Source organism: Mustela lutreola, chromosome 1 (genome assembly GCF_030435805.1).
Source record: "Mustela lutreola isolate mMusLut2 chromosome 1, mMusLut2.pri, whole genome shotgun sequence".
NCBI classification, from domain to species: domain Eukaryota; kingdom Metazoa; phylum Chordata; class Mammalia; order Carnivora; family Mustelidae; genus Mustela; species Mustela lutreola.
The window spans coordinates 39,046,802-39,070,516 of NC_081290.1; positions in this window are offsets into that span (position 1 = coordinate 39,046,802).

Below are 23,715 nucleotides of genomic sequence, written 5' to 3' on the forward strand. Positions count from 1 at the left end.
AAGCATTGTTGTTTTCTTATTTCTCAACAGGAAATAAGAATGTCCCAGGGAGGATTAGAACTTCTCCCACAGCTCTGGTGAAGGGCTGGGAACACTGACTGGAAGTTTGGAATCTGGTCGGACCATCTGGGAGTTCAAAGAAGGAAGTGTTAAGTTATTCATCAGGCTCCATAAATTCTCTTAAAAGTAGATGACTGTGAAGGAGACAGAAGACAATGGCGCAAGTTGTCAGAGGAAAGGCATTACATACATCTCACTTGAAACTGCCCTGAATGTGTCAGCTGAATAGGTCATTTCACACTGTGTGAGGCAGATCCACCGAGGACAGAATAGCTGTTGACCCTTCTCTCCCAAGATCCTTCCGTGGATGACAGGGGCACTTGCAAAAGCCGCCGGTAACCAACTTCCACCTGTAGGGTCGGGATGCTCTCCATCCACCCGCTATTGGCATCAGCCCCCAAGCCTCTGCCGTTCCTGGAAGGATTTCTCCCTTCCCCTAGCCAATCCTCACCCTCTGCTTGTAAAGGGGAAGAGGTCCTTCCTGACAACCCCAGCTCCTCATGATCTCCTCATCTTATGAGCTTCTGGTGGTATCAACTGTTACCATTTAATTGCGAGCTGCACTATGCCCCACCGAGGGAGGATAAGCAATGCAGAAACAGATTAACCCCAAATTTTCGGTGACTTAACACAAAACGTTTTTTTCACTCATATCACAGTATAAAGTGGATATTCCTGGCCAGCTAAGCATTCACATGATCATTCGGGGTTCCCTAAGCTCTGTTTTGCAAGCTCCACCCTCTTGGAGATCCTTGGAGTCCTTGTTATTTAGTCAGCAGATGAGGAAAGAGCACATAGGCAAGGTACACCCACTTCTGTTCTATAATAGCGTGTCTGTGAGATTCCTCCATATTGTGACTTGAAACAATAGTTCATTCTTCTACTACTGATATTAAAATATTCATTCATTTATGTTTGCTGAAAGTTTTCTTTTACTGAAAGATTTTGTCCTCTAATATTTAATAATAATGCTATTTTTATAAGTTAAAAACATTAATACAATCAATACATGAAAAAACTCTCAACATGTATTGAAAATTAAATTTTAGGAAAGAGTCATGTTGCATTTGAAAATAACTTTTAATTCAAACAATGAAAATATGAGGCAGCTATTTATGGAGAAATAAAATCTAATTTCAGGATGCCTATTTCACTGATGGATTAATTATTTATGTTTTATACTCATAATAAAGATTATTTCTAGAAAGCAATAGATTTACATTCATTATTTGAAGAATCCCAATGTTCTGTTAAAGGGTATATTGTTGCTTGATGAAAAAGCCTAGCAAATTTTTATTAGCATGCTAATGTAGGTTATAATTTTAAAAGAGGAATTGGTTAAGTAAGAATGAAAAGGATAAAAAATATAAAAAATAATTTAAGCAGTCCTCTGGTGTATTCTACAAGTAAGCATTGCTCATTATTATTTTAGGAAGAATCAAAAGATAATAAGAATCCAACACAGTCCAAAACCCTGTTTCCCATCAAGTTCAGTCACAGTTGGTTAAAAGAAAAATAAAATAAAATAAGTAGGGTATTTATAGGATCACACAACCGAAGGCAGGATTAAGAGCATCTGGTAAAATTCCCTTGGTTTTGCATTTCTTCCTATACAAGTTCCAGATTTATCCATGGGTGCCAAATGTCCACAAATTCCAGGACTCAGCAATGCACATCACTCCATGCAGGGGAGCAATCTCATTGACTTCAACATTAAAAGAAAAAAAAAAAAAGGTCTTAATTCTCTCTTATAGGTCTGACTTGGATCACTTTTTCACCACTGAGCCAATCCCACTGATTGTTTTAGGTCATTTCCAGCAACTCTGTATGAGAAATGAGGTTTACTCTCACAAGGCTGCTATAAGATTTGAGGCCCTGAGTAGGTAATACATGCCAATTAACAAAATTTGATGCACTCTCAGTTACCTTGTACTTAATATATCCAGAAAGAAAAGAAAATACATGCATAGACAATGGTCAAAGTAGAAGGAGGAAAATGCATTTAGTGCTTTTAAAAAATGATTTTTTAAAAATCATGTATTAATTCAGGATTTTCTCTGCACCACTAACTTTGAAATGAACTCAAGTACTTGCTGCAATGCAGATATTTTCCCCCGATGCCTGGCAACATTTAAGCAGTAAACAAAGGACTCAAAATTCTGTGTTTTGAATAAGTTACCCAGGGAATTCTTAGGCACATTTAATTTTCATAAATACTAAAATTAATTATAAACTCTTGGAATGTAAGATGGATGCACCCTTTTTTTGTATTCTTATACTGCTGTGATTCACATCATTTTTGGTACATAGTATGTTTATGGGTATATATTTATTACATGGGCATACAAATGAATATACAGCCTGTGGCTCATTGAGAAATAAATGCCAATAATCACTTAGAATAAGCTGTCCTGAGCTGTGGAGTGGAGGAGAGGCCTCCAACAAATGGTGCATTGGGCACTAGGTCTATACAAATTTAAGTCACACTGATGTTCTTTTTGCTTCCCACTGAGGTCTATTACACCATTAAAAACCAGACCTGTACCCCTGGGGATAAAAATATATGTTTATAAAAAATAAAAAATTATATTAAAAAAAAAAAACCTTTGCCCTTTTAAACTCTCTAATCATTTGAAATTTACATTATTCAATTATACTTCTGTCTCTGTTTGTTCTTTGTTTGTTCTTTGTTCATTGTACCAACCTGTAAGCAACACATTCATTGAAGACTTTGATGCCAAATATGCCGTAATCCAACATTCATAACCTATGATTGTCATATCTGATAAATGGCTTCTCAGATTTTTCATCTTCTCATTCCCAAACTCTATATTCTTTTTTCACGGATATGTCTTTTATGCATTTACTTTCCTTGGGGCTTTCATAGTCCAAGATACCATCAACTTTTCCTAGAATGCCTTAAAAATTGGTATTCCGATTTTATTCTCCTCTAAACCATTCTCCAGATGGCAGACAAAATATTTTTCCATGTTAATCTGACTTTTTCATGTTTAAACTCCTCTAATTGATTTCCCATCTCTTAGGAAAAAAACATTAAAAATACTATTAAAAATGTTACTAAAAATTTCCAATTAAAATTTGCTATTAAAATTTTACCTGCATGTTTTACCTATGCAGTCATAAACTTTTCTCCACTCATTCTCTGGACTCCAAAACAACAATATTTCTTTCAGATTTTTAAATAAACCATGTTTGCATTCCATAACAGCCACTTTCTACATGTGATTAGACTATAACCAACCATCATCCTTCTTTACATTGTTAGTTTCTATAACTATCTCTCCATTCCATTTTCTATTCTTTTTTTTTAAAGATTTTATTTATTTATTTGACAGAGAGAGATCACAAGTAGGCAGAGAGGCAGGCAGAGAGAGAGGAGGAAGCAGGCTCCCTGCTGAGCAGAGAGCCTGATGCGGGACTCGATCCCAGGACCCTGAGATCATGACCCGAGCCCAAGGCAGTGGCTTAACCCACTGAGCCACCCAGGCGCCCCTCCATTTTCTATTCTTTAAAAGAGCTTTCCTACCCCCTGCACAATGTCAGGCCCATATAGCACTGTCCACAGTCATTTTCTATTACATAATACTGTTTGTAATTAAAGAGCATCATTGATTATTAATGTCTTATTACTCCCTCCAAACAGCAAGCTTCATGGGAGCAGAGGTTGCCTCTGTCCTAATTTACCACGTAATGTCAAATGCTTACCAAAATACCTAAAACATGAAAGGTCCTTATTAAATATTTTTAAATAAATGAATAAATTCTATGCTTCTGAGCTTCATTTTTTTTTATTTATGATGCTTGAGGGGTAGTTAATCCAGGGCTTTCTTCAAAGGAATACATTCCACTCAAACCCCTGTTAGGGTCCCTCATGTGAAGCAGCAGCTCAAAACACTGTCTTCATTTGTCTTTCTTATTTATTTATTTATTTATTTAGATCACAAGTAGGCAGAGAGGGAAGCAGAGAGAGAGAGGAGGAAGCAGGCTTCCTGCTGAGCAGAGAGCCCTATTGGGGTGATCCCTGGGATCATGACCTGAGCCAAAGGCAGAGGCCCAACCCACTAAGCCACCCAGGCGGCCCTTCATTTGTCTTTCTTTCCTTCTTAACACATTGAAACTTAATGACAGCGTGTTTCTGATGAGATTATTGTAGAATAGATGTTGCATTTGGATTTATTTGCAAATAAATCCAGCTTTATAGATCATGTCATTTGAAACTCAAATGTTTATGATGCTCTGCTACTTTGTTTGCATACAGGAATTTTTGTTAATTTTACTCATTGGAGTCTTAATTCTTTTTTTTTTTTTAGGAAAATAAGATAGCCTCTGTTGATTCTTCACAAACATGCTGCATTAAAATCAGGACCAGAGAGAGAATTTGGAACTCTACTCTGCCATGAAAATAAATAAACAACTTTAGTGTTTGAGATATGGTAGCTATTAAAAAAAAACCTCTAAAGACTTCTGAATTTTATTATCATCCCACCTTTAAAATTAATACAAGATGTTTTAATTTTTTATTTTTTTTGTAAGATGTTTTTATTGAGAAACACTCATGCATTTGAGAAAGTATAGTTATCTCTGTAGTGTTTTTATTCTAATAACAAAGACTGTATGTTGGAAAAGATGAGTTATAGAGAATAAATTATTCTGCTGAAAATTTGAACAGTTAAATTCAGAACTCATTTAGAAAGGATGACCTGAACCAATATAAGTAATGCAAGATGAGAAAGTCACACTTAATGCAAAGGCAAGACTGAAAAATTTAGGTTGTACAATCAGGAGTCAAAATTAGAGGGAGAAGAGAAAAGAGAGATCAGAAAGAAAAGAAGAAAGTTATCAAAAATTATGGTGGAGGAGAAAAAGACCTTAAAGGGAGAATGGTATATTAAATTTTAATTTGCTCAAATTTTCTGTAACACCTTTTTCTTTAAGAAATTGCCACTAGAGTTTGATTCCCAAAGAGAAGAATAGTGTGAGTCTTTAAAAAAAAAAATAGTAGTAAAAAGCAATTTTTGAGTTTTGTGTAAGTTCTATTTGGAAAAACTTTTTACCAGACTTTCTCCTGGCTGACTCCTTCTCAAAATTGAAGTAACAGTTTAAGTTCACTTCTTCTTTGGAGAATCACTATCAGATTATCTACCTTTATTCTTTATTATAATACCTTGTTGTTTTTATTTAAAACACTTATCACAATCCACAATTAACTAATTTATTTGTTCATTTGCTCTTTATATTCTTATCAACTATAATGTAAACCATGAAGGCAAGGACTGTCTCTGTCTTCTTAGGTCATTGTATCAATGGAAGCTATCATCGAGTGTAAAACTATTTGTTAAATTAAAAGATGAGGGAATTAGTGGATGATGCTCTGAAAATCACATATTTTGTCAATTTTAATGCAGATTAAAAGCACTGCTCTAGAATTTCTGGGTACAGTACAAGATCTCTAATAATGAACAACACTGGGAAAAATGTCTCTGAAAACACATTCTCTGGAGTGGTAATAAGTTTTAATCCATTCATGTATGTGTGCACACACACATATACATACACAGTCCCACATATGCCATATATAAAAGGCACCACAGATTCTGGGAAGGGTTTTAAGATTTTTATGTGTAATAAAAATTTATTTATCATAATAAATCTATTATCAATCTACTAGATCTATTATAGTATCTATGATATAATCTCCTTTTTTACAGATTGTAAAACACAGATAGAAAATAAGCTGCTCTTAAGACAGCTATTCCTAGCTAGAAGCTGGATTAAAACACAGATAATCCAGATCCCAAATCCATTGCATTCAATTATCACCTAAGGCAGAGGAAAGGTTCAGCCTATATCTGAATTTAAAAATACCAGTAAAAATGAACTTTCAAGAATTACAAGCTATTGAAGATTATCAGATATCAAAGCTATCTGTTCAACTATTCTTTATAGTAATTGAGTTTTAGCAAGATATATGACTGCCAGCTAAAGACTACATTTTTAGATTATTTTTCTGTCTGTTGGAGATGTGAACAAAGGTGATGTGTCTCATTTCTCAGTATGATCCTTAATATTTGTGTCCCTTCTATGTTTGCACAGACTAGGAAATAGTGAAAACTGAATTAGTGAACTTGAACTGACATTGGAAGATGATAGATAATAAATACCCAGGATATTGGATGGGTATCCAATATCCATCTGAAAGAACGTCTCAAAAAAGAAAACAAATGCATTGGAGAGAAATAAATGAAAGAATTAATGTTGGAAAAATTGTTTTGACTAAGAAAGAGATTGACATAAAGCTGAAAATCCGTATTTGAGATTTGAAAGAGAGAAAGTACGAAGCCAATGATATAATTAAGTAGGTAACTAAGAATCAAAAGGCACATGATCTCTTGTCTCAAAGAAAGAGTTATTTAGTGTTCTTAATGAAAATAGATTGTTCTCATATATATATACATATACATATATATATATATATATATATGCAGTTATTCTAACACTCATGTTTAAGAGCAATGAAACATTTTCTAGTTATATGAATTAATGCATAGTACTTAAAATGCATTATTCTTGCTGAATGATTCAAATATTTTCTCCAGCAAACTTAAAACAAAGACATGAAAGTAAGAAATAGGAATCAATAACATCACTGTCATCATCAACAAAACAACAGCAATAATAACAAAAGTGGGACTGAACAGGGGGTGATAAAAACAAAACCGGAAATTAGAAGTTGTGAAAAATTTCTTTCTTGAAATTATAGTACATGAATACATGACTAAAAAACCTTAGAATAAAAAAAAAATCAGACACTAGGGAACACAAAAATAATACATATATATGACTCTATATAAAAGTCTTTCTCTATGGATATCTCATGGAGTACAAATAAATTTTGATGTCATGATTCATAGTGAGATGACTATGAGAAATATGTTTTCTGAAAAGAAAATGTATCTACAGCATACCTACAAGATAGGGCTAGGTAGTTGAGAAAAGAGCAGAAGAATAACTGATGTTCTGAAACCATGAGTAATATTCTTGGGTCTGTAGTTGGTAAAAAGCTATCCTAATTTTCCAAAAGCATTCACCTTATCATCAGTAATCTTCTAGAACATGGTTTGTTATTTATGTAGGAAACTGCCAAGTGATCATTATTAAAATGTATTAATTTTTAGAGACTCCTTTTTCATTTGTATTCACTGGTATTTACTGCTTTCTCTTGGTTAAAAGATGATGGTGTTTTTCTTTCCTTAGTCTCTGTGGGCTGGTATTTTATTATTATTATTATTGAAGTATAATTAGCATACATTGCTATACTAGTTTCAGGTATATAATATAATCATTCAATAATTTTATACATTTCTCAGCACTCTTTAAGATAAATGTACTCTAAATTACCTTTATTTAAGTCACCCATCCTGTCACCTCCCCTCTAACAACTATCAGTTAGTTCTCTGTATTTAAGTGTCTGTATTTTATCTTTGTTTATTTATTTGTTTTGTTTCTTAAATTCCACATATGAGTGAAATCATATAGGATTTGTGTTTCTCTGACAGACTTATTTCACTCAGCATTATATTCTGTAGATCAATCTATCTTGTTGCAAATGGATAGATTTAATTCTTTTTATGGCTGACTAATATTCATTTGTGTATTTATATAGAACATCTTCTTAATCAATTCATCTGTGGGTGGGCCCTTGAGTTGCTTTCATATCTTGCTTATTGTAAATAAGGCTATAAATTAGTGTTTTTGTTTTCTTTAGGTAAATACAAAATTATATAAACTTTTTTAAAAGATTTTAATTATTTATTTGACAGAGAGAGATCACAAGTAGGCAGAGAGGCAGGCAGAGAGAGAGAGGAGGAAGCAGGCTCCTTGCTCAGCAGAGAGCCTGATGCGGGACTCGATCCCAGGACCCTGAGATCATGACCTGAGCCGAAGGCAGCGGCTTAACCCACTGAGCCACCCAGGCGCCCTTATATAAACTTTTTGAAGAACCTCCATGCTGTTTTTCACAGTGGCTACACCAATTTGTATTCCCACCTACAGAGTGCCTAAGGGTTCCTTTTCCTCCACATCTTTGTCAACACTTATTACTATTGTATTTCTTTTTAGCCATTCTGACAGGTGTAAAGTGACATCTCATTTTAAGTTGCATTTCTCTGATGTTAGTGATGCTGAGCAACTTTTTATGCAAGACCTGAAAACATGAAAGAAGACATTGACAGAATAAATTCCTGGAAGAAAACATAGGCAGTAATTTCTTTTACATCAGTTGTAGGAACATTTTTCCAGATCTGTCTTCTCAGGCAAGGGGCAAAAAAAAAAAAAAAAAAAAAAAAAAAAGCAAAATTAAACTACTGGGACTCCACCAAAATAAAAAGCATCTACATACTGAAGGAAATCATCAACAAAACAAAAAGACAACCCACCTAGTGGGAGAAGGTATTTTACAAATAATATATCTGATAAGGGGTTAATTTCCAAAATACCTAAGGATCTTATACAACTCAACACCAAAGAAACCCAAATAATCCAAATTAAAAAAAAAAAAATGAATAGAGAACCTAAAGAAATTTTCCCAAGAAAACATACAGATAACCAACAGACATGAAAAAAAAGTGTTATCTTATTTTTATGATAGAGTAATTTAAATTTCTGGAAACATAAACATATTCCTATAATATCATATAACTTGAAATATAGTTACCTTTTCCTCTGAAATTTTATTTTAATCTGTCCAATTCAAATTTACTAGAAACTATTTGGGCCTAAACATTCTCATTATGGTTTATTATAAAATATTTACTTTCATTCTCTTGTTCCAAAATGTAATCCACACTTTTATTTTAGGATCCTCATTAACATTAAACTTTGCCAGAATTTGCTCTATTTTTTCCTGCATTTCAAAATACATTTTCTTCATCACTGGTGCTGCTATAACCAAGAAAAAATATTTACTTAATAGACAAAAATGTTGAAATTCAAAACTGGAGAAAGCTTGCCAATCTGCTAAAGTGTCTGAGTTTTATATCACCTGGAATCCCAAAGGCCTTTCTGCAACAAGCAAGAACAATTTAGAAGCCATACATGGGATAAATATCACAGTGTAACTAAATTTTAATTTTCAGAATGTGAATTTTATAATGCATTGGCACATATGACTCTTCTTTTTCCATTAATCTAAAAAAGGATATATAGAGAGAGGTGCCTGGGATGATTGGGTGGCTCAGTCAGTTAATTGGCTGCATTCAGCTTGGGTCATGATTCCACGGTCCTGGGATTGAGTTCCACATTGGGCTCCCTGCTCGGCGGGGAGTCTGCTTCTCCCTCTGCCCCTCCACCTGCTTGTGCTTTCCCTCATGCTCTCTCTCACTCTCTCTCTCTCTCTCTGACAAATTGATAAATAAAATCCTTAAAAAAAAAAAAAAAAAGAAAGATAGAAGTGCCTGTTGTGACTAATGTATCCCAATGTAACAGATATAGGAAAAATAAAATTAAAATAACATTGAAAACAGCCTCTTGCCCAATGAAATGCAAGGAAACTGTCTTTCTTTAATCTATTTCTTAATCTGTGTTTGAATTTCCATTAGCTAATAGTCTTTGTATATGTGGATGTTTAGAATCATTGAATCAATTGTGAGATACAGTTTTGGTCTTGGGTACAAGGGTAAACTATTGATTCATACACCTTAAAATACTACATAGACCCGATCCACCAATTGAAAGATCATCCTGGGTGTGGCATGGCAATACATGGACTAATTGATTTTGAGCAAAGCAAAAATTAAGGGTCAAAAAGATCAACAGTAGCAATAATAAAATTAACAGTAATGAAAGCAAAGAACCACACACTATGAAGCAGATTTAATGTCCCTATCAACTAGTCAATAACAAATGAGCAGAATCATGTCAGCAAGAAAAATAGTGTTAAAATTCCCTGCCTTCTATAAGCTAACAATGTAGCCAAAGCCTAAATCCCGTTACATTGTACATTAACAGACATAAAATATCATTATATCGTTACGTTTAAATATAGTGCTCATTGTAGTCACCTCTATTTCAGGTTCTAATAAAATACTCTATTTTTCCTTATGGACATTTTGATATTTCATTTAGAATTATTACATTTATACAAATGAATGTGATATGTATTATTATTATTAAGTTGTCTCAAACTGTCTTTAAAAAACATGGAAAATTTGAATCACTATGTTATATGCCTGAAATTAATAATACATTGTATGTAATTAGAATTTAAGTAAAATTTATAAAATATATATGGAATATTGATTACCTTATTACTTAATTGAAGTTGCCACAATAATTCAGAAGATAGGAAGATATCTAGTGGGACTTGAAATTTGGTAGGGAAATAAGATTTAATTCTGGAAGTAAGGAACAACAAACAAGGGAATGGAAGTAATGATCAATATAGTATTCTCATAAAAGAGAGAAGCGGACATTGAATGACAGGAAATGGGAGAAGTAAACTTTGAGTTCAGGCAGGTAATTGGGAACCATGCATGTGAGGAAACTGCATGCAAATGGACTCAATAAAGAATAGAAAATCATTAAAGTTGTATGATTCTGGATTATATGTGATAAAATGTATGTTCAAATTTGTAAATTTATTTTGGGGTGCCTGAACGTCACTGTCAATTAAGTGTCAGACTCTTGCTTTCAACCCAGGTCGTGATCTCTGGGTCGTGATCTTGAGCTAGTGAGAGAAAGCCCTGTGTGGGGCTCTGTTCTCACTGCAGAGTCTTCTTGAGACTCTCTCCTTCTCATTCCCCCCTCTGCCCAAAATAAATAAATAAAATACTTCCTAATATTGTAATTTTGGGACATCTGGGTGGCTCAGTTTGCTAAGCAGGCTGCCTTCTGCTCAGGTCATGATCCCAGGGTCCTGGGATCGAGTCCCACATTGGGCTCCTTGCTCAGCGGGGACCCTGCCTCTCCCTCTCCCTCTGCTTGCCACTCTGCCTGCTTGTGCTCTCTCTCTCTGTCAAATAAATAAATAACAATGCCATACGAAGGAAGATTTTTAATAACTAGATTTGGTAATCTGGGTGTTTTTAATATGTTACAGACAGTGATATTTCGACTCACCAAACTGATTCAGTATTTTAAAGGAACAGTGTGTTAAAAATGGAGAGAGGTCAGTTTTATGGCATTATTAAAGAATTACACAATAATATAAAAATTTGAGGGGCATCTGAGGGTCTCAGTCAATTAGGTGGCTGACTCTTGATTTCAGCTCAGGTCATGATCTCTGGGTCCTGGAATCAAAACCCGTGATGGGCTTGATCCATGCTCAGCAGAGTCTGTTGAAGGATTTTCTCTCCTCTTCTCCCTCTGGCCCTTCCCCTCCTTGCTCTCTCTCTCTCTTTGAAATAAATAAATAAATTTTTAAAATAATTACAATAATATTATAAAAATTGTTTATTTATGACTTTGAAGGGAAAAGTTGGTTATACTCATTTTGTCTATGACACATTTACATAAAGATATAAGTACAAGCTACTAGTTGTTAAATGAGGTGTGCATAGAATGAACTTTTTATATGCTTGATATATCATGATAGCACAAATGCTAATTTACTTATAAACATTTTTACTTCAATATGCAAAATGACAATGTTATGTCCTAATATTTGCACATTTACATTTTCTAATCTTAAGATGAAACATACCATTTGATTCTAAAAATATGTCTGTAATAAAGGCAGTAAGAGGAGAAAGCCTTAATGAGTTTATGGATTTGTTCATATCTATATGAGAAACCAGTTACTTTTGACACTTTTGAGTTAGCTAATAAAAAAAACAATGAGTAAAACTCAGAGCGGGACAATCATGATCCATTGTCATATAAATCAACCTATTTAGAAAAAAATGTATCATTGGTGGTGCTGGAGAAAGAAATACCATGAGCTAATAATACTGCTTCCCATCGACCAATCCAACATTGGTCAGAAGGCAAGGAATGCCTTCGTCACAGCCTACAAAAGTTAATCTCTAGAGGCACAGGGCTGAATGGGAAAAGTGTGGAGAATGGGTATGGATGAATCAAAGGAAAATATTCAGCACAGTCACATTATGTTGTGTATTTCATAAATTAGATACTGTAATTTTTCTTTTTTTTTTTTAAGATTTTATTTATTTGACAGACAGAGATCACAAGGCATGCAGAGAGAAGAGGAAGCAGGCTCCCCGCTGAGCAGAGAGCCTGATGCAGGCCTCGATCCCAGGACCCTGAGATCATGACCTAAGCCAGAGGCTTTAACCCACTGAGCCAGCCAGGCACCTCGTCTAATTTTTCTTTAATGAATTTGTACTACCTGTAGAGATGAGAGATATCTGCATGTACTGTTTCTCAAATAGTTATAAACCAACATGATGCCTTTTTATACTCATTTTATAATAAAAGCAGAATTGAACAAAATCAAGATAGCTTCCACAAGATTGTGAACCTGTCGTGAACACTAACCACCAAATGAGAGAATAGACTTGTCATTTAGATATTTCTGTTTGGTCTAAAGACATAGTAAATATATGAAATTTAAATTTATGTTATTCCCTGTTATTTATTTTTCTTATTGAAATACAAATTATAAGCTGCTTTTTTCAAATCAAGTGATAGAAAAACACAATTCATCTTAAAAATGAATATTTCTTTCACATTAGAAAATGCAAGTATTATTTGTACTGATTGGCTCTATCTTTATGAAATTTAATATACATGAAACTTTACTGTACAATACTGAAAAGATCATGATCTTCCTATTTTTGTGAGACTGATCTGATCTGGAACCTTTTGAATTTATATTGACTGATAGTATTAGCATGAAACTGTCTTGAAAACACTCTGAAACTGAACTGTACTCTTGAAAGTTATTCTACTTCTTAGTGATCAAAGGAAGAATTGGTTACATTTCCTGGACTATGACTGATTAAAATAGGTCCCTATAAGCATCTCTAAAAATATTCAATATTCCATAATCCATTTCACCACCCAGACTCTACCTTTCACTGCCTCCAGGAACCAATGTACTCCCTAATTATATAATCTGACTAAGTTATTCACTGATGTTTCACCAACAGCATAATTTTAATTATCAATGATGAGCTAGATGATTATTTCATAATATACTTTCATTTCATTAGTCAGGAGAGTGATCTATGAATTCATGTTATTAATTTAACCTGTTGCCAGTCAGTGGAGATATAAAGATAATTAGTAAGTGATAATGATCCTCAAGAAACTCAGTCTTGATGCAGATATATAAATAAAAAGCAGATGATTCATCAAGCTGCTGACTGTTACAGAGTATCAATAAAATGCTTTCTGTGACTTGGAAAAGACATAATAAGCAAACTGGGAAAAGTGGAGGGAGGCCATTAAGAACATGCTTAGAAATTAAGTAACATTTTGAGAGGAAGAGGGAGACTTATAGGCCAAAGGGAATTTTGTGCCTAATTTTATGCCTAAAACTTCAGATGTTTTGAGACATCTATGGTTTGAGAATGTAAGGTGACTTGAAGTGGGTCAGGATTTTAAAAGGCTTTCCAATTTCAAAGGTAGAATGTGGACAGAAAGTGAAATGTCTTGCATTCTAAGCAAATAAATGCTTTAATCTTCATCTTTTACTCTACCAAGAACCAACACAAGTTGAACATAAATGCAGCTCTAAGACTACACATCTTCTATTTAAGCATTTTAAATTGTTATTTTTATTTGTGTTTATGGCAATGATCATTAAAAATCATAATAATGGTTATTATAATGACTATTATGTCTTTAATACCTAAAAGGTAAGACACAGTAAGAAACATCCAATTTAGTAATGATTTTTTAAATCGAATTAACAAAATAGTTCCATGAAATAGGTATAGTAATCACTACTTTACAGATTAAGATAAATTAACTATATCACCCAAGTTGCCAGAATTATAAAGAAAACTGTACAAAAATTAAACCCATTGTTAGCTGAATTTGAAGCCCTTACATTTTTTATGGCCATTATTATTTTAACTCTCAAATACAAAAATCTATGCTTTTTTTACTAAAATATATTGACATACAACATTGTGTAAATTTAAGGTGTACATTAATTTGATACATTCATATACTGTAATATGATTCCCATGGTAATGATAATTAGCACTTTTATCATGTTACCTCATTATCATTTCATTTTAGTGGTTGGAATAATTAAGTGCTAGTTTCTTAGCAAGTTTGATGCTTATAATACAACATTGTTGTCTATAATCACTATATTGTGCATTAGAGCTCTAGGGTTTATTTGCTGTTCATTATAGATTTGTATGCTTAAATAACATCTGTCCTACCCCCCACTCCCTAACCCCTGCTTAACACCATTTTATTTTCTGTTTCTACTAGTTTAGGTTTTTCAGATTCTGCATACATGTAATACTATACTGCACTTGTCTTTCTCATTTAGTATAACACGCTTAAAGCGCATCCATGTTGTCACAACTGGCAGGTGAATAGATAAAGGCCATCGAATATTATTCAGCCATAAGAAAAATCTAGAATGTTTATTGTGACAGATTTGAACTACTCCTTGAGGTATTACTTTTCATTATATTATATTTCATTATAATACTACTTGAAGTATATGTTGTTTTTTCTGATCAAGAATTTACTTCACTGAACTGATTCAGTAACAGTAATTTTTAGAGGATTATAAAAAAAATCAAAACCAATTGGTGTCATGGGTTGTTTTCAGTTCAGTTTAAAAGCTAGACAGCTGGGATACCACTAACATTTTTTCATGAAAGAAAAGAGTTTAAATTTTTATGTTTTATAATCTCCATTAATGAGAAGAGTATGTTTAATAATTTCATCATGAAAGAAAAGGTGTATATTTTCAATTCATCAGAGTGCACAGAGTTGAGTTTCCCAAACAGAAATCAAAGTTGGCTTTTACTGAAGAACACAATGTTTCAAAACAACATTGTAACTGCTGAACAACATTGTCAGAGGCATTTAGGAAAGCACATTTAAGTTATGCTTTTTTAAAATAAAAGTCTAGTTTAGGTTGTTTACAAAAGGTAGAAAAATATTTCCCAAATTATTAAGACTGGTAACTTATTCCCTAAGAGGAATGAGTGGGTTTTATCTTGGCCAACAAAAACTGACCCATAATGAAAGAAGAAATTCCTAGTTAAGAGTTACTTAAGGGCACCTGGGTGGCTCAGTAGGTAAAACATCTGACTTCCACTCAGGTCATGATCTCAGGATCCTGGCATCTGGATGGGGTCCTGCATTGGTCTCCATGCTCAGCAGGGAATCTATTTGAACCTCTGCCCCTCCCCCTGCTTATTTGCTTTTTCTCTCTCTCAAATAAATAAAACTTAAAATAAAACAAAACAAATGAACAAACTAAACCTTACAGCTATATTAAAACTAATACCTTAAAATGTCATTTCGACTGGAAACACTGCCTTGTGTTTATTTTTTCTAGAAAAGACTTTCATTTGATGATTGAAGTTAAACATACTGATATGGCGGGATGCCTGGGTGGCTCAGTCGGTTAAGCCATTGCCTTCAGCTCAGGTCATGATCCCAAGATCCTGGGATCTTAACTTGGTTTATCAATTCTAAACTACTTATATTTATAATTTTGACAGTGAGCCACAGGTTGTACACAGTTTAGCTCTGGTTTATTACCAATCAATTGTCAGTCTTATTAATTCCCAGGATGCTCAGGGCCATTCTAATAGGCAACCTGGATTCAAGCAGAAAAATGCCAAATTTCATCACATGAATTGAATTTAATTGAAGGAAAGTATAGAAACAACATTTTCCTACTACCTGCTGTAATGTCTATTCTTAAAGAGAAAATGGTTCATGCTTAAAAAATAATGTTGGGTTGGCTGTTGGGTTGGGGGCTCTGGGAATGCAGGAGGAACAATAGAAATGACCCCTAGGGCCTGCCATTTTCCAGCCTCTTCCCCCCCACCCCACCCATTTTCCTTAACCCTTGACTCTCCTGCCAAAAGGATGTAGGCCCAGATCATGTCTCCATAGATAACCTGATACCAATGCAGGAAACAGAAATATCAGGACACCCCACCCCATACCCTCTGATCACCAAATACCCTACCATATATGGATGTGAGCCCATGCCCTGCCTTGGCCCAATAAAAGACCCCGGCCAACTCCCTCCCAGTGCAACTTCTCCCACTCCCCTTTCTGGAGTCCAGGAACCTCACCCAAGGGTACCCACCTCCTCCCAGCACAACTTTCCTGGGTCCCCTTCTCCTGATCCCTGAAACTTTGCACAAGAGTGCCTTTAATAAATCTTGCCTTGCACCCACTTCACCTGGTGTTGTGTTTATCTCACCTATAAAACCTTACAAATAACATGAAAAGTTTTATGGAGATAGAATTTCAGGGATTTCAAAATAGGTGTTGCCTTAGTGTATTTAGACTGTTAGAACACAATACCATAGAGTGGGAGGCTTAAATTTAAAAAAAAAAAAAAAAAGAAAAAGAAAGAAGGAAAGAAAAAAAAAAGTACTTCTCATAGTTTGAAGGAGGCTGTAAAGTCTTAGATCAATGTTCTGGCCAATTCAGTTCCTGGTGTGCACTCTCTTTCTGACTTACAGATGCCCACCCTCTTACTGTGTCCTCACATGCCCTTTTTTCAGTGCATGCAAGTAAAAGGAGATAAAACTCTCTGTTTTTTATGGACATTGGGGAGGGTATGTGCTATGGTGAGTGTTGTGAAGTGTGTAAACCTGGCGATTCACAGGCCTGTACTCGTGGGGCTAGTAATACATTATATGTTAATTAAAACAACAACAACAACAAAAATCCTCTCTGTTCTTTCCTGCAAGGCCACCAATCCTATCAGATAAGATCTCCACTCTTATGACCTCACTTAATCTTGTTCACATCCTGAAAGTCTGATCTCCAAATACATGTTCTATGGGGGTTATGACTTTAACATATGAATTTGGGGGACAGGAGATACTAGTCAGTGCACAGCAGTTCTTATAATGAAAAACAAAGAGATAGTCAAGACACTCTGTAGAATAAGGAGAAATTTAGAAATAAAGGGAAAGAGGAGGAAGGAAGAGAAGACAGGAGTTAAGGAATGGGCAATGCTTGAAGTGTTGCCCTACAGAGGAAAGCAACAATATGCGATTTCCAATAGTAAGGTTGCAGTTACTAAAATTTAAAGTTTTGTTGTTGTTGTCATTGTTTGTTTGTTTATTAGTTTGTTTTACTTTACATTAAGTCCAGTGCTTAATTTTCTTGAAAATTTGTTGAAGTTTGGCATACACAGAATGGCCAGTTGAACTATTTTCTTTCCTTCTCTCTTTCTGAAATGGAGAGCAGTTACTGACCTGTGTGTCTGGTGGCACACAATTATGGCAAAGTTGGTAGAAAGTAGCAGCAATGTGGTGGCAGTAAGAGGTGATCTATGTGTGAAATTTGGAATCAATAGGAAACAATGTAAAATGACAAGATTGTATATTCCTGTGAAATGGTCTATTAGTTTTGAAATTTTATTATAGAAGGATTGAGGTAATTTCATTTGTCTTAAAGAACAAGATGACATCAGTGGAGGCACATACATATTTTATAATGAGTTCAGAAGAAATATATGCTACATGTGTGTGCTCACATATGTATGTATGCAGTATATATAATATGTATAATGTATATTCTTTTTGTGTCATGTATATTATGTATATTAATTATGTATATTATATATATTGCCTATAATTAACACACCCATATATGGCGTATTTAGAAATTGTGGTACATGTAAAATTAGTCAGTAAAATGTATTGCCAGAATAGTACATCCTACTTGGTTTCAAAGAAGTGACCAAATTATTCTAGACTCAGATGCATGATAAATATTTGCTATGAAGGATGATTAAAAAGAAGGGACTTGGAGAAATAAAAGGAGAAGGGGGGAAATGTTATAAACAAAGTTTTCCAGATAAAATGAATAGAAGTATGTTATGAAGATGATTGTAGTATAGGGATATTGGAAGACAAGGGTAAAGAAGTAATTAGGGATCATGTTGTGCAGAGCCTCTACTGAAAATCTGAGTGTTAAATATATCCTTTAAGTCATAATTCTCATTTGTGATATTATAATACATTAGAGTGCTTAGGAAAAAATGTTACTAATTAATTTCTAAAGTGGACACATGGTTTGTGTTTTTAAAAATATGAATTAGAATGAGTTTCGATTTAGCCCCTTGGTAAGTCACAGTCATTCATTAGCATGATGATATACTTAAATAATGGGGGGAAAAATCACTTGATTATACACTCTTGCCATGAATTATACACAACATAATTCATGGCTGTGGATCTTACACATATTTTATTGGAATAAAATTTTTTTTTAAAGATTTTATTTATTTATTTGACAGACAGAGATCATAAGCAGGCAGACAGGCAGAGAGAGGGAGAGGAGGAAGCAGGCTCCCTGCAGAGCAGAGAGCTCGATGCGGGACTCAATCCCAGGACCCTGAGATCATGACCTGAGCCGAAGGCAGCGGCTTAACCCACTGAGCCACCCAGGCGCCCCTGGAATAAAATTTTTTATGGTTATTTTCAAACAAAATTAAAAGTATGTTGGGGACTTCTGTTTTGCGCAAAGGAAAGCCATTAGAAGTATTTACAGAGGGTGCAGAAACTATAGAATGGTATTTTCAGGAGAGTCAATCTTGGAACAGCAGGTCAAGTATAAGGAAAAAGGAGTTGAAAAAGTAGACTAAAAAGCAGAAAATACTTTAATCTATTGTAACATTCTAGTTTGTCCTGATCTCTAGTTCTCCTACCAGAAATAAAAGGCTATAACAGACTATCTCTTAACACAATACAAATGTAGATATTATGTATATGCATACATGCACATACATAGATTTAAGCATATGTATACTTGAATACATGTATATGTATATTTATATATGTTTATATTCATTTGCTTTATGAGTGACTAAGCAAATAGATACCTCTTTTGATAAAGATTTATATTATTTGAAGCCCATAAAAACATATGATTTATAATAACATAGAATGTAATATAATATATTGCATAAAATAGATAATATAATACATATACATATATATATCATAGAATATAATACAATAGGATGATAGTTTTGGAGAATTCAGTGTAATCGGAAAAGCGCTGAAAAATTATACAGCAATCTTCAATGTATAGACTCATTGGCCTGTATAAAAGATACATCAAAAGCCATTTACAACCCCACTACAGGATACATTCTAGTACTGTCTTCTATGGTTTGGCCTCATTTTAACCCTGTAGATTAATGTTGTGTGCCTGTCAGACTAAAAGAGGGAAACTGGAATATCCAAAATGCAAACTCTACACATTGTTTAATGCTTTGAAATAAGCCAAAGAAAACATTATTTTGAAATGTCTGAGCAGAGAAGAGAAAGAGAGACTTAAACTCTAAAGTTTAAAAGACTGGGGAAATGGTGTGTCAGCCTTGATCCGTGATGTTGGATTCCGGGGGACTGAGGTCTTGGAAGCTGCATGCTTGTCAGCATATGCAGAAAAGTGAGCATGTCCAGTGGAAGTTCCCATCAATGGGTGTGGGGATGCAGATGCTGGCAGCCCACTGGAAGCCACCAGTCAGGATTCTGGACGAACATCTTACACACGAGAAGACATAGAAGTGCTCCCTGGCCCCATGCTTTCAAGTGGCCCATCCAGATTTCTCAAATTTACAAAGACATCCTGCCCAGTATCTTTCCTGCATTTTTTCAGGGAAATCTTTTTCGTTGTTAGAAAGTGGGAAAGATAGACCTGGAAATTTATGAATCAGGATCACTGACAAGCGTTATTATAGGGAAGGCAAAGCTAAATTTTAATTTAAAACAATAAAACATGATGTTATTTGTACTCTAAGCATTACTAGTCAATGGATAACTTTGTGTAGTTAAACAGCTTACAGAATTAGCAAATTCATGACTTCAGGGGAAAAAAGTATGAAATAGAAACACTCAAGAAGGACATTTTACTTAACTTAATTTCAGATTGGAAATAAGAGCAGAAACAAAGTTAGAATTATGCAATATTTTGTGTACCATGAATTATATTTCCATATCATGACCTAATAAAATTATATAATGAATAGTGATTTTATACACATAAAATAGCTTAAACTCAATGTGTTCTTGATTTATGTCTACTCTCAAAGTCATAGAAAGAGCAGTACACAAATCTATTTACGACTAAAGACTGTTTTTTCCCCAAAACTAAAATACAATAAAAAATAAGAACACCAATAGCATATTCCATTTGTATTAAAAAATAAGTGATCTTATTTGTAGTCCAAAGCATTTCGTCAAAATGAAAAAAGCAATAAAAAGTGACTGTCAGAGAACTATAGGGAAGATTTTATTTTTAGAGCATAGCAAATTAAACATAGCGCATTATGTTATTCTTTCATGCTAGCATTAATTATTGTATGATCCCTTAAAGTGACCCCTGTGATTATAAGCATAGCCACAAGACTAGTCATGCTTTTGCTATTTCCCAGGGAAGATGATATTTTGATGAATTCTGCATTTCCAATTCCAAACAAAATTTCCAATTTCCAAGCAAAAAACATAAAAATAATTCTAATGAAATTAGTGAGATTAGTGCTAATGTAGTTTCAAAGTACTAAAATAGTGTTTTGCATGTGGGAACAGACTATCAAAGTCAATTCAGGAATAATGCTGAAAATAGAATGCTTTCCTCTCTTGACAGTTTTTTCAGAGAGAAGAAATGGCAAGGGAGACAAATTTTTATTTTACTTCGGTCCCTTAAATTAACACCTTTAAACCCTAATTATGTTGGTAAATGAAAATATATGTATATGAGAATGCACACTAATGTTTTCAAGATAGATTGATCATGGAATAAAACAAAAGATAGAGATGTGACACAAGATGGAATAACAAAAGTTAAAAAGTGATTGAGATCGTTGGATTGGCAGAGATATTTTTTAGATAAAGAGACTTTTAATCTTTAATTTTACTTAGTCCGCGCAAAGCTAACTTTATACACTTTTGTAAAGACATATGCTTTGGAGTAAAAAGAAAAAAAAAAAAACCTCATGGGAACAGACCTTTCCTGATTTAGTGTTGGGCTGGACTGAAGTTATAGACATGGAAAGGAAGAAAGTTATATTTCTAAGTGAGTCTGAGAAAGATTGTGTGTGTGTGTGTGTGTGTGTGTGTGTGTGTTTTCCCCCTTTTTTTCTATATTGTCTATGCTTTAAAATATAAATTCATTATTCTGGATGAGAGTTTGGTATGTGATCAAGATTGGTAAACATGGGGAAAGTTTTGTTTTCTACTGTACAATCTGAAACACTCATTTGTTCAAGTTTGTTTTAAATAACATGACCTTTTTAATGGTTTCTGACAGTGTCTTTTTAGCATGTGATATATATATGTATACACACATGACAAGAAGCATGAAGTACATTCTTTATTGTTGTGTTCAAAGTAAAGAAAATGTCCTATAATTTCATAATGAGATTAAATATTTACTTAAGAATTTTATGAAAGGATCAGATAAATGCAGTCATTTACAAATATTCTTGAGAAGATAAAAATTCATTATATAATGCAATTATTACCTTAAGAACAAAATCAGATAAGGACAATGAAAGGACTGAAAATTGTAGGCAAATATCACCTATAAACATGTAATTACCTACATAAAATGTTAGGAAAAAAATGAATCCAATAATGCATTCAAGTTTGATGTCATTAGTTGGACTCATGTCAGAATGCATGAACAGTGTAAAAGTTTCTCTATTAATATAACTCAACCTTAAAAATTTAAAAAGGAAGAACAGGAAGAACATATAATTATCTTGATAAATGCAGCAATTGAAAATTCTTATAGGTGTCACTCCTCACAGTGATCAAGAGACTATCTCATAATAGTTGCTTTCATTTAGCCCTATCTTTTTAAAAAGAATTTTTGACAGAGAGACAGCACAAACAGAGGAATAGGCAGAGGGAGAGGGAGAAGCAGGCTATCCTCTGAGCAGGGAGCTCGACGTGAGGCTCAGTCCCAGGACCCTTGGGATCATGACCTGAGCCCAAAGCAGATAGTTGAACTGATTGAGTGACCCAGGCACTCCAATATTTAGCCTTATTTTTGAAAATCATGAAAATGAAATATTATTCATTCTTTATAAAATATAGAACTTTTTGAAGCTATCTTTATATTCTTGAGTCACCAAATTCGATGAAGCCTAATATTTTGAGAGAAAATAATTAATAGAAATAATTAATAGAATGAACTTTAAGTATCAAACTCTTATTATTATTGCTTAATTCTTCCATTAGTGTGGAGGAATTGGAGAATACATAAAAGAAAGTTGCAATCACAGATTTCATTATCTTCCTTAGTCACCTAAATTAGTAATTCCTTTTTACCTTCAGGTGTTTTTTCCTACCTACCTGTGATAGTTATTTTTACATGTCAACTAGGCTAGGCTGAGGGATGTTCACATAGTTGGTAAGACATTATTCCTGGGTATGTGTGTGAGGGTGTCTGTAGAAGAGAGTAGCATTCAAATCAGTAGCCTGAGTAAGGAAGATCACCCTCCCCAGTGTGGTTGAACATGGCCAATCTTTATAGAACCTAATAGAGCAGTAAGTTAGAGAAAGGGTACATTCATTTTCTCTGCTTGAGCTGGAATTTCATCTTCTCCCATCCTTAGACATTGATGCTTCACAATTCTTAGGATCTTAGACTTGAGACAGGAACTTACACCATGTCCCCATTCTCTTACACCCACCCATTCTCAGGCCTTTGGGACTCGATTGAATCACATCACAAGCTCCCAGTTTGCTGATGGCAGATCAAAGGACTTAATTTCCAAGTTAGATGAGCCAATATCTATAATAAATTCTCTGATATTTCCTTGGCAGCAAAAAAGAAAGATGCATTGGTACAATTAGGGCCATGATATATTTAGGATTTCTAGCTTCGGCAATGACATAAACAAACTTGATAATTTAAGAAATTAAGCTTTCACAGTCCTGCACCTACAGAAACCATACAAAAACCATAAAGGATTATAGTATTTAACTAGAAATGAAGATACATACATAAACAGCCTTGACTTTGTCCCTTCTTGCATTCTCTGACTTGAAACCCACAGTGTGAAGATGATAAAATGCCAAAGCATTTGCACAATGACTTTCCAATTTTTCACTTATTTTCTCTAAAAGTAATTGCATTTTTTAAAGACTATGAAAGTTTTGGTTTTGTCTGCTGTTCTAAAGGCAATGAGTACAATTGATGCGAGAATCCTGAAGCAAATAACCTATCCAGAACATGCCAAGAGGTCCTGAAACTGGTCTAACAAGTGTTAGTGTGCTTTCATTTCCAAACTTATATTAGTACATGAGGTTGCAGAAGGAAAGAGGCATTGCCTTTTGCAGAATTATTGAAATTTGGTGGCCATTCTCCCCTATCATACTACAAGTATCATTATTTCCCAGTGTAATGCTTCACTTGCGTCTCTTTCTTCAGTTTCTGACAACAGAGATCACCACCCATTAACCCATTTTCCCTGTACAGTTCTTTGAA